Source organism: Ambystoma mexicanum, chromosome 4q (genome assembly GCF_040938575.1).
Source record: "Ambystoma mexicanum isolate Mex_15411 chromosome 4q, UKY_AmexF1_1, whole genome shotgun sequence".
NCBI classification, from domain to species: domain Eukaryota; kingdom Metazoa; phylum Chordata; class Amphibia; order Caudata; family Ambystomatidae; genus Ambystoma; species Ambystoma mexicanum.
The window spans coordinates 322,030,435-322,043,126 of NC_090928.1; the positions used below are offsets into that span (position 1 = coordinate 322,030,435).

At 43.9% G+C, this 12,692-nt stretch overlaps 1 protein-coding gene across 1 annotated transcript in view; it reads right to left on the bottom strand.

Moving 5' to 3' along the window:
• The window catches only part of FH (fumarate hydratase), a 642,870-nt gene that overhangs the window by 50,221 nt on the left and 579,957 nt on the right, over window positions 1–12,692 (bottom strand). The gene's annotated exons all lie outside the window — the stretch shown is intronic.

Consider the following 12,692-nt stretch of genomic DNA (forward strand, 5'->3'; position numbering starts at 1 on the left):
CAAAATAGAGTGTGAATCTTGGTAACCATCCCTAAAAGCGGCTTGACCAGATCCCAGTGCATCTCCCAGAGTGTGTCCAGAGGCGCTGAGATTTTCTAAGCACCAAAGCAGAGATTTGAAAGTAAGGAGATTGTTCAAAGAACCAAGTGAAAGAGGGATCTGTCAGTATTGTTCTCTCGCTACATTAAGTAAGGGGTTGTGGGATAACCAAGAAGATCCATAGAATATTTTACTAAAAAAGATAATTTTATTAATTCCCATAGAAACTGAGTGCAGGGCAGAGCTCGGAAGAATTTGAAACCTCTGCCCTCTTTCCTAGCGTATTAAAAACTATAGCCTCTTCAATAACTGAATATTTTGCATTTTCCTAGCCCCAGCTTTCCTACAGGAAAAGGGGTGTTTTGACCTCAAAACGAAATGTCTCCCTTTCTCCCTTCACCAGACCTGGCCTTAAAGCAGGGTCTTCTAACTCACAAAAATCCAGGCTCGTGTGCTGGGGAAATACAGGTGCAAAAGTCAATAAGTGGGAGTTTTGACTAAATGCACACCTTCTACTGAGATTTTACAGTGACCCTGACCAAAAAGAGATGCGCGTTGCTTCAGGGTTACCAACAAAAAACGTTCTATTAATTTAAAGCATTTTACCAATAAAGTGTGTTCTCAAATGCATGTATTTTGGGTGCAGAGAAATTAAGCCCATGTTCCAACTGAATGTATAAATGCCTGTGAACTTTCTAAGCTGATAACCAAATGACAATTTGCCTGATTGTACTGTAATATTGCAACGCATTGTGTGATTTAATAATTTGGAGTTTGTGGGACAGGGGATAAAAACGACAAACCTGATTTCTATACTGTCAAATTCAAAACAGAAAAAGTGTTGCCTCTATTTTGTGTAGATTTGGATGCCACAGAGAAGATGGTGTGTGTAAATTAATTGTTTTCTAGATATCTATTAAAAGCATTTGTTAATAAAAATATCTATTATATTATTACGCACTGCCTGGTTCTTGGCTTAGTGTAGCACAGGGGGAGAACGCCTTGGTGATATTAGTTGTTTAGACAGGGCTAGGCGAACTCAATATTACAGAAATAACAGTATTTGGTGTTGCGCTTTAACTGTGGGGGAGAAGGTCCTCTCCGTGTTAATAGTGGTCCTCAATAGATATCTTAACAAGCCGATGCACCCCTTTATCTCTAGGGCAGGTAGCACTGTTTGCCAAAAAACTCAAGGACCTTGTCATCCTCCTTGGACAGACAAGTGGAGGTGGCTCCCGCGGAGGAAGAACACAAAGACAATGGTTTAGTATACAGCGGGGCCACAGCCACCACTGAAGAGTGGGGCTGAGGGTGGGAGGCCAGGACGACTGGCTCCCCATTCACTAGCCTTCATCTGCGGTCTAATTTCTCTTTCATCTGGGCCTTTGGCCTGGCCTTCTCCCAGACTTTTCTCGCCACCTTCAAGACATCCTTCTGGAGAGGAATGCCTGAACAGCTTGTAGTACGCTTGCCCAAAACCTCTGCTAGTACTACGAACTCCTGGGGGTCCCTCTTTGGCTGGGGGACCCCCAATAACTCTGCAAGGACCTGAAGGTGGTCATGAAAAGCCTTTACAGATGCAGAGTGTTAGTCATCCTGGTTGTCGTCATTGCCGTCATCGCCACCCCGACCCCTTTTTCCAGACGGAGGGTCCTGGGACATAGGAGCTGGCATGATCTCCCCCCTTGATCCGAAGACAGATCTAATGGCTGCTATGGGGGAGGCGATGGGGGTACGAGAGCAGGGGTCTGGATAACCGGTAGAGCCTGGACCGGAGGAGGGACAGGCAATATCACTGCTGAAGGAACTGGCAGAGGGCCCAGAGGTGGAGGTCTAGGAGGCCAGACCTGCGGGATCACCTCCTTGACTATCTCCTTAATGAGCCACGCCACCTGTGGGGGAAACAGGAGGAGGAGTAAGCGCTTGAAGAAGCGGCCCTCGGAAGCTGCTGGATCTCAAGCGGGCCGGACATCAAAAGCGCTGGGTCTCCGTTCCTGATCGAAGTGCTGAGGTGCCTGAGGAGTAGTAGCTGTAAGGCTGTGAAGGGTAGATGTATCCCTGCAGAGACAAACCACCTGTACCATAAAGTCAGCTGCTGCTTCCCGAGGGAAGGGGACTGGAACCTTCTAGCATGGCCCATTCAATGGGTGAGGGACCGAGTCAGCCCTGATCAGAGTCCAAGATGGCCGCCTGTCTAGCAGGCTCTGACGCGTGCTTATTCGCCATCTTGGGGCCTTGCACCACGCCCTGGGCGGAAGGGCACGAATGCCCCGTGCCACATGCTGGCTCACACATGGGAGGGCATGCGTTGGCCCTCGAACCTGAAACCGAAGTGTTGACCTCAGAGATAGCTCTGGTGGGCCTTGAGCCCTCGGCTTGCAGGGTGGTAGTCGCATCGCCCTGACTCATGACCTCGGAGGTGGCTCTGGTAGGCTGTGCGCGCTTAACAACAGAGCTGGTAGTCGTGCTGGATTGTGCTAAGGACTGAATCTTGGTGATAGAACACTATGATCCTTTGCCCACCCCCAACCCCTGGGGCCAACGAGGACGATGAACTTGATCGCCCCTCCGTGGACCAGCTGGTAGAGCTCCTGAGCCACTCGTCTTCTGAGCCAGTAGCCTTAGTGGCCTCGGGTCTCACAGAATCAGAATCCAAGGTACCCTTGCCAGTAGAAACCCCTGGGAAGGAGTCTCTATGGTGAGGAGCCATACTAAACAAAGGGCCTACCTTGTCTTGACGTGGGGTCCTGGAAACAAACTCTTTAAGATGACCTGGAGGAGACGCATGGAAGATCTCCTGCCAACGTGACAACCGATTCTTCAATGCCCGGTGGCCGAGAGCGCTGCAAGCCGCGTACGCATCCCAGCAGTGGTCGGGCACTAGGTACTCAAGACAGAGCACATGGGGGTCCGAGGCCGGGAACTAGTTTTTCGCAGGACGCACAGACATGCGCCAGGGCAGGCGAGGCAACGATGGGAGGTGAAGATTAAAAAATAAAACAAATGGAGAGCAAGCAGAAAGTTAAAAGTCTCTGTGCCTAGCTGCCAGGTCAGACACCGTCCGTGCGGAAAAAGGGAATATGGTGAGGTGCCAGAGGGAAGGGCCTTGAGGGGCGTTCTCACGCATTTTAAAGAGCATCATGTGATATGGTTTAAAATGCGTAGAAATTACCCTTCATTTGCATAAAATGTGGGGAAAGGGGCTTATGAATGTGCACATTCAATTATACTTTTTGCACAGGACAATTCTTCTATGGCGCAAGAAATTGGATATTCTAGCAACTCTCGTCACTTGAGCCAAAAAAATGCTGATAGTCTGGTCCACACTTTCTATGCATGCCTTTCACAGTAAGCATTTGGCACAAGCAATATAGTAAGGGCTCATTTAAAAGCAGCAAACATGTTATATCAGCTTGGGGGTTACATTAATATTTAGAGTGCAACAGGATACCAAAATATGCACTTTCAATAAATAATTATTTTAGATGATAATGGGAAAGATCAATTTTCTGTATGTGGTATTCTTCATGACTGCTCGGGAGAACAAACAGATGGCCTAAATAAAGGAAGTCACATGACCAGCATTTCAATCTACAAACACCAGGGGCTTAGCTTAGGCAATATTGGGGAGATTGGGGGTGGTACGGCAAGGGAGTGAGTTTGTTTTGATTACCCTGCCACCCCCCACCCGCAAATAGCTATGTGCTTTTTCAAACTAAAAAGGCGAGCCCGGCAGTTTGGGAACTAGCACTGTATTTATGGATATGCTGTGAATGCTTCTTGCCTAACTCTTGTCTCCATGTTCTAGAATGGCAGGCATGTCAAGGCCAAGGGCATCATGGGCTGCAGAGCTCCATTCAAGACAGGGGTAAAGTAAGGAGCAGGCAGACCTGTGCAATACACCTCACTTGATCTGTGGATACATTAAATGTAATACAACATTTATATACTCTTAAATGAAGCAATAGCTATGTTGTGCTTTGCTGTGCCTTCCGTTCATTTACTGTAGATCATTTGCTGTAATACCCTACTTTTGCAGGATGTATCTCATTAATAAGTCCCTCATTTTCATGCGTCCTAATATGGATAGACCGACAAATATTGGTTTCTCTTCCAGAAGGGCAGGAGCCGTCGCACCATACGTTACACCGTTACAGTGACCGCAGGGAATCATGAGTGAGAAGCATGGAAGCCTAGTGGTGCTGAGCCAAGAGTTGCCCCCAAACACACGGATGCCATGTAGCAGGACCTCTGGTGTGGGGTGATGCAGGGGGAAGACCGTTTATTCTTATGTTTGGGATAGTTTTACTGGCACATTTGAAAATGAATAACCATTTACCATGGATTGGATTGTGTTAACCGCTGTCTCTCACATACATTCCTTTAGGCCTCTTGTCACTACCCTAATGTTGCCCTCATCCAGCCCCCAGGTCACGCTGCCAAAATTAGGCGAACATTGCACTATTTACAATCAATCCTACCTAAAATTCTGGATTACAAGCTTCAAGCGGCTTCGGACCAGTTTAAACTTTTGCAATATCATTTATTTGCCTTAATCTATCAATCACAATTGATGCCTCAGAGTGAAATGAGACTCCAGCCTGTAGCATCCACTATATACATGGTTATTTTTTATTTTTATTATTTTTGTTTAATCAAAATAAGATTTTTACAATACTGGTGCCCATTCATATGTGTCTAAGCTGTCTCGCTTTGAGCATTTCGTTTGAGCTTATTGTTTATTTGTTGTTGCGACAGCGTATCCGACGAGTCGCTGATTTTCCTTCAACAGATTGTTCACAATGTGTTCCAGCATTTTTGCTGTGGCAATTTGCCAGCTAGTTCTGTTGCCTCCTATAAGCCTACACCACCACATTTCTTCTTCCAGCAGTACGTCTGGTCTTGCCACGTGAGATATGTAGCGTTGTCTTATTGCGCGAGTCTTGGAGCAGGCCATCAAGAGGTGACAAATTGTTTCTTGTGGTGGAAGCGAGATGTCGTGACAAAAACGGCAACTTTGTGTTTGTGCTAAACCTCTGATGTGCAAAATTTCACTTGTTTCTAGCAGATTTAAACAGGCTCTTAGTATCAGATTGCGTGACCGTTTGGAAATTTCTTTACAAAGTTTTGCAACTCATTCAGTTTTTTTGTGTTGACCGGTAGGTGTGAGGTAAGTTTTTGTTTGGCAGCTATTTCGGTCGTCTTTGCCCAGTCTGCTTCCTTGATTTTACGTAGGATTCTGCATGGATTGTGAATGAGTTAATCTTCGTCTGAGGCGATGGTGTCAAGTAGAAGTGTATTTTCCTTTTGCCAGTTTGTTAACATCTCAGATTTTCCTCCCTCCATCCCGCGCTTTATCATTTTGAAGATTTCATTGCCGTCAACCATTCTGCACTTCCTGTAGAGCATTAAAGCATTACAGCTCACCATGCACTCCATGGACTGAAGACTCAGCTCCCATCCTATTGCAACTCTCGAGGTAGAGTTCGGTAGCTTAAGCACCGATGTCCAGAATGAGGCTACTATTTTGGGCCAGATGTTCTTTGGGATGGTTGGCATGGCCTTGGTGCCATAAGTTACAGCAGGCACCACCTTCATTTTGTAAAAATGGATTATCGGTATTAGTGAAAATTTCCTGAATTTTCTATCGATTGCCTTTGCCTGTGCAGCTAGTTTTTTGATCTTTGCATGAAGTACTGCTTGCGTAGTGACTTAATTTTTCAAACTGTCGAGTTGTACCCCCAGATACTTAACATTTTGGATCATCTCCATTTTTGAATCTCCAAGGTGCCATTTTGGGTCTTCGATTTCTTTTTTTGCAGGATCAAAACTTTAGTTTTTTCTTTGTTAATTTTGAGAAAGTTTTCACTTGTGTAGTGTAGGAGTCCGTTAAGTTGCCATTGCAATCCTATCGGTGTCTGGTCGAATAATGCGAGGTCGTCGGCATAGAGAAGTTGTCCAATCGCTGTATTTCCAATCTTTGGCGGGAAGGCGCGAGTCGGGTTTGCGCTTTCTTGGAGGTCTCCTATGTAGGCTAGGAATAAAGCTGAAGCCAAAGAGCATCCCTGTTTAACTCCCTGTGTGGTCGGGATTTCAGCCGATAAGTCTCCTTCCCGACTTAGGCGCACCCTAACTGAGGTGTTGTAGTGAAGGACGTGAAAAGGAGCTAAGATGTCTTCTGGACATTTCCAGTCTCTTAATTTCTTCCAAAGGCGATGTCTCTCAATGCGGTGAACCGCTTGCGTGAAGTCTACAAACACAACGAAAAGACAATGACCAAGTTGTAAGGCTTTGCTTTTCAATATGCTGAATATTAGTATGTTACCAGCTGTCCCAGCATTTTTTTTTAAGCCTGCTTGCAGATGGTCATTGCAGTTAGCAGAGGCGGCCCAGGTTTGAAATTTCTTTAGAAGTAAGGATCCATAGACTTTTCCTATAGTGTCAAGCAAGGCTATCGGCCGAAAGTTTAGGGGATCCTTTATGTCTCCTTTTTTGTAGATTGGAAATATCTTTGCTGTGGTCCATAATTTGGGCAGTGATCTTGTATCTGCACAGCGTCGGAAGATTACGCTTATCAGGTCAGCTCATTCTTTAGGGTGCGCCTTCAGTTCAAAGTTGGTGATCCCATCAGGTCCAGGTGCCGTTGAGTTTTTCCACTTTTTTGATGACCTCCAAGATATCTTCTTTATTTTCAAGGTTAATCCACTTCAAGTTGGTATGCTGGAGTATACATTGTTATTATTATTATTTAAATTACTGTAGTATGTTAAACTAAACACAAGTAATTCTCTGTGTCTTGTACTGTAGTTGTAATTTATATAGCGCCTTTTACCATTATTATAGTCTCAATGAACTGTTAGTGGGAAAGCCCTCGGAGGACGGAGTCCAGAGTGTTGGAGGTCATAGAGTAAGATTAGGATGAATGTGTGCATTTGGCCAAATAAGCCTTAGCAGGGCTGATCAGGTGACAACCCATGAGGTCAGGCATGTAGATGGGCGCTGAGAGGAGTTGGGAGATTTCACAAGTGCTAGTGACTCGTTATGTGTTCAGCATGCCCGAATTGGTCATAGGTCTTCGCTGCATACTGATGTCACATTCGTTGAGGTGTAGTCTGGTGTAAGTAGGCAGAAAATTATGTGACCAGCACAACCAAATTGGTCATAGTCCTTGCTGTATTCGTATGTGTGCGGGTAGCCATGCCTGCGGCCAGTGTCCACCGGAGTGGTGCATTATATGTACCTAGCAGATTTGTGGTGATGTGTTGTGTGCGCCCAATCAGGTAGAGGTTTCTTCTGTCGATTCTTGTGGCTGCGATAAAACGGTTAGCAACAGTCTATGCTTCAACAAATTGAATTGCAACTGGAGGAGCATAGACTATACTTACAGGCTCTATAGGTGGATAGGATGGCGAATCTACCCAGATATCATGCGCATTTTTGTTATCGCGAATATCACGCGCGTTTTTGTTATCGCGAATATCACGCGATGAAAAGTTTGCAGCGATTTTAAAAATCTGAAAGGTTTACACGTGTAAAATCTCTTTAAACTGCTTCTGACTTGGACCTTAAGATTTCAAATGTTTTTTTTGGACTAAATCATTGCTTGTTATTGTGTGCAACTGTTCAAAGTGGCTCCCATTAGAATTTAGAACAATTTCAGTATTTTTGACCATATTTGGTATTTTTGCCCAGTCATTTCAAAAGATCATTTTAAAGCCAATTCGACAGCTGAAATGTCAATTCCGTTTTTCTCTTGTGTTTGAAGGGGGAAAGTGGGACTGATATTCTGTGTGATTTGGCCTATTCCTGAATACCTGCTCTCTCCTCCCATCTCTCTACTTTGCCTATTGGGGGTTGAGGGGTGTTGCATGGGGGACCTCTAACCATGGTGCTATCTGATCTGAACCAACACAAAAGTATTCTTTGCTGTGCTGCATATGTTTTTGGTGCTCATTACTTGATTCATGGCGTATTAAAGATATTCTTTGGTGATTGTTGTTTATCTATTAAAACATATTGTGATTACATTTTAAATACATGAATAAATATTTACTTTGCAAACTAGCCTGATTCAGTGTGACCAGGTGGAGGTCTCAGGAGAAGGGTGTGATATAAGTGGTATATCGTTCAGAATATTGAACTTATAGACAAAAATAAATAAGGGTTTCAGTTGTGCACTACATGCTGGGCTTTGACTTGGGCGTGTGTCGGATTGAAATCACTTACAAGCTTCACACTCTCCTGGCTTTTCCTGGTCAGCCTCTTGGCTTTGCCATAAGTATTGCACATCTTATGTCAATCTTTGTTCTTGCCACACTATCTCCATTCATATAGTTCACTTTGTGGTCTTATTAATTTCCCACCTTTCTGTCACACTCTTTCACACTTGCTCTCTTTTCCGTAAGTGGTTTTCAAATGGGCACTTTCCCCTTGGACTTTCAGCAAACTTTCACTCAACTCAGTATTCAATGTTCATGATTTAGCTTTGCTTTGCTACAAGTTCTCATTCAGTTCGGTATTCAATATCATACTTGCCAACCCTACCGATTTAGGCGGTAGGATACCGCTTTTTAAGCAGTCCTACCGCCTACCGATTTAGTGGCAACAAATACAGATTTTTGTAAAAATAAAATATATATATATATATATCTATATATATATATATATATATATATAGATATATATATATATATTTTTTTTTTTTTACAAATATCGGTAGGGTTGGCAAGTATGCTAGTAGGAAGCCTTTGGTCCTTTTTCTGACATCTAGTCCTGTTGCAAAACTAAGGATCTAGCATTGCCTCAGCTATGTCCTGTACATCTAAAGCCCCTCCTCTGGTGAGGATTGAGCTCGCTCATCCTGCAGCAAAGGTTCAGTGAATCTTGGGGCTTCATATTTCCTCACAGTGATTCTTGCTGAGGCATTGCTCGGATATCAGACCAAAGGCCAATCCAGGTGTAATGCATTTGAGGATTCATACTACTCCTGATATCTATCCCCATGCATTCATTTGAGTTCCAACAGTCACTGGGCCTTTCCACTCATCCTCTCAGCGGGGGGACACGAGAACCTATATTGGTTTCTCTGTGAGAGGAAAATGTATGTAAAAGGCTAGCCCATGGGACCCACTAGGTGTTTTGGCCACCAATTCCCATCAGCCCTAACCAGCAGTGTCATAGGTGAAGGATCATAGGTGTTGTAGACCAGAACATCTGGATGGTTACTGGTTGCCCTTCACATGCAGTGCCTACTATGACCACCTGTGCCTAGGGATTGTGGAAGGCAGTACACAGATCTCAGCAGCTTTGATGAAATTATGTGATTTTGTATGCAAATTTAATAAAATATTATACTGATTTGTATTACTTTTTGGTCTTTAAGGTTTACTGTTTACAGTTGTCTTCTTTTGGTGAGTTTCAATGCTTATAACCACATGGTTGCTGCGAGATCCTTTATGTTTTGAAACGTCCGTAGGTCTAGCTAAGGGGGACGGATCTTGCAGCTTTATTTAGTTGCCCTTTGATCTTTCCTTTGTTTAATGTTGATAGAGCGGAATGTTCCGCAAGACCTAGTTATATAGTGGTAATTGTAGTTCAAGAGACACTTTTTAGCGGTTGAGGTATAAGCACCGCGTGATTTGCTTTCACCCCCCCCCTTTTTTTTTTTTAATGTGTCCTTTTGAGGCAAGCAGTCGTAACTAGTAATCTTTTGTCCATCTCTGTATTGTTCCGCGATGGCAGCAGAACGGACAAAGAGTTATGACGACAAGTACGTCCTTGAATTGCTAGCGCAATCTTCTTTGTTCTCAGATGAGGGAGAAGGGTCCCTTATAGCGAACTTAAGCAATTGGGATGAATTGTTGCAGCTTAAGAAAAGACTAATCCGTACAGAGCTCCATGGGTCAATCATGATTGAATATTTACGGTCAGGCACTCTTCCACAAGGCCTTGTGGTTCGGAATGAACCCCGCTTATTTTTGGATAATAGGGACTTCATTTTACAATGGAGCTATATCGCAAATAAATGCGGGAGGGACTGGACAATACTTATAATAGATACAGCCCGTGCCATGACTATTAAGATCTCAGGTGATCTTGAAAAAATGGAAGAGGAAATAAAGAAATTAGTTCCTCTTGACACCTACAAAAAGCGCCTAGGAGAGATTCTGAAAGAGATCATTGATTTCAAGGAGTTCTGCATACGAGATCTGATTACACGTATGAAGAAAGACTCTTCAATTTTCACACGAGAACGCGTTTCGTTACACCAAAGAAGGTTATGATCCGTTTGCTGGTCAAAACCCAAGCGGGCGAAAGCAAGGTGGACAGAAACGGGTTAGTTTTAATTTTGGCAACACTTCCTTTAGTTCAGGCAGCTCTAACAATAGTAGCTTTTCTCAACCGAGAGGCTATAGAGGCTCCCGGAACCAAGGGAGGAACCAAAGGAGAGCAGGACGGAATGCACGGAACTTTCGCAATATGAATACCTTTTATTCCCCAAATCAGGGGAACCCTGCTGGTGCCCCCCGGCAACAACTACAACAGCAAGGTTTTTTAGATCTGTGTCAGGACGTAGACATTTGGGACGAAGCCCCCCGGGTGCTTCGCAGCAACAGACCCTACTAGTTAATTTATCCTCTTATAGTCCGTCTACTGAGGAGGTTTCTGTGATCAATAAAGGGTTGGGTTTTGTCCCAACAGTTCAGTATGACAAGTTCCGTACGCGTGTGGAAGTTGAGCAATTGTTACGGAAAATCCACTTACAACAATATTTTTTCCAGAATAGTCATGATGATCAGAACAATGAAAGTGGTTTCCGCAACAAGTCCTCATTTAGTCCTCCAGCAGCTAGCTTCACTCCGGAAGCGATTGTGTTCGCTAAGAGAGTGTGGCTGATCTCAAATGCTTTGAAAGTCTACAGTCAAAACATCCTTATCAAAATATGAGTAATACCGAACGACTGGCTGTCAAGAGCTTAGCAAGCCATCCAGACATTATTTTACGGAAAGCGGATAAAGGAGGAGCGGTCGTCCTGCTAAATAGGAGTGACTATATTAATGAATGTCTACGCCAGCTTGACGATAGAAGTTTTTACCTTCCTATCGCCGAAGACCCTACTAAACGTTTAGCCTCACTTATTACTAACAAAGTTGAGAAGGCACTTGAACGAGGTTGGATTTGTCAACAGGAGTGTAATTATTTGCAGGTCAATGATCCCACCATACCGAAATTCTATATCCTTCCAAAGATTCACAAGGCAATGGTGAACCCCCCTGGACGCCCGATTGTTTCGGGTACTGGTGCGATCTTAGAAACACTCTCGCGTTTTGCCGATAGATACCTCAAACCGTATGTGGCAGCCATGTATTCTTTTGTACAGGACACTACTGAAATAATAAATATGATTGAAGACATGTGTTTCGACCCTCAACAACAGCTATTGGTTATCTTAGACATAGTGTCACTTTACACTTGTATCCCGCAGCAGGAAACATTGCAAGTGCTGGAAGAGATCCTCCTGACCAAAAGAACAACTGGCAAAGTACCCAATAGTTTCATTCTGTGGTGCGCCGAGATGGCCCTAACTGAAAATCATCAAGTTCACGGCACAGCGATGGGTTCATCAGTGGCCCCTTCAGCAGCTAACCTTTATGTAGAAAGCTTCGAAAGAGGCATTATTTATAGCCCCACAAACCCCTTTTTTAACAATCTGGGTTTGTGGCGTCGCTACATTGATGATATTTTAATCATCTGGAATGGCACTTTAGCCCAGTTGGAAGATTTTGTAGAATGGAGCAATCAACAGAATCGGTATCTGAAGTTTACCTTTACCCATAGTAACAACGAACTCAACTTCTTGGACGTTACTATTTGGGTTGACAGTGGGTTCAATGTTTTGAAAGTTAGACCTTTTCATAAACCCACAGATCGCAACTCATTACTTGACTTCAATAGTTGTCATCCCAGGCATACGAGGGAGAATCTCCCTTTTGGCCAGTTTTTGCGCCTGAAAAGAAATAGTTCTACACTTGAGATTTTCTGTCAAGAAGCCCAAACCTTGGGGTCCAAATTGGAAGCGAGACGTTATCCCAAGAATATTATCAGGCGCGCTTACAAAAAATCCTCGAACAATGACCGAGGTGCACTCCTTGAATATCGGGATAGGTCTACAGAAAACAAAAGTCTAGTGTTTGTCAGCACTTTTAACCCCGCAGCGTACCAAGTGGTTAAAATAATTAGAAAAAACTGGCACATCCTTTTAGGAGGAGTGTGCCCGGTGGACCCTCCTATGTGTGCGTTTAAAAGAGGACCTAATTTAAAAGAACTCCTTACGAAGAACGACATTTCTAGAGGTCAACATCAACAAAAGAGTTTTACTGAAATGTGGGGTTTACCCAAAGTGGTGGGTCATGCACCTTGTGGCCATTGTACCAACTGCCAACTCACCAGTAGAACAACACAGATAGACATCGGCCTTAGTAAGCTTTGGGTACAAAAAACCTTTACTAACTGCAATTCTAGTAGTGTGGTGTATGCAATCTGTTGCCCTTGTGGTAAAATGTACATAGGGATGACCACTTGTAAAGTTAAAGTAAGAATTTCGGAGCATAGGAGTTGCATCAAGAATAAGGTGATGACAGCGCCCATGGTAG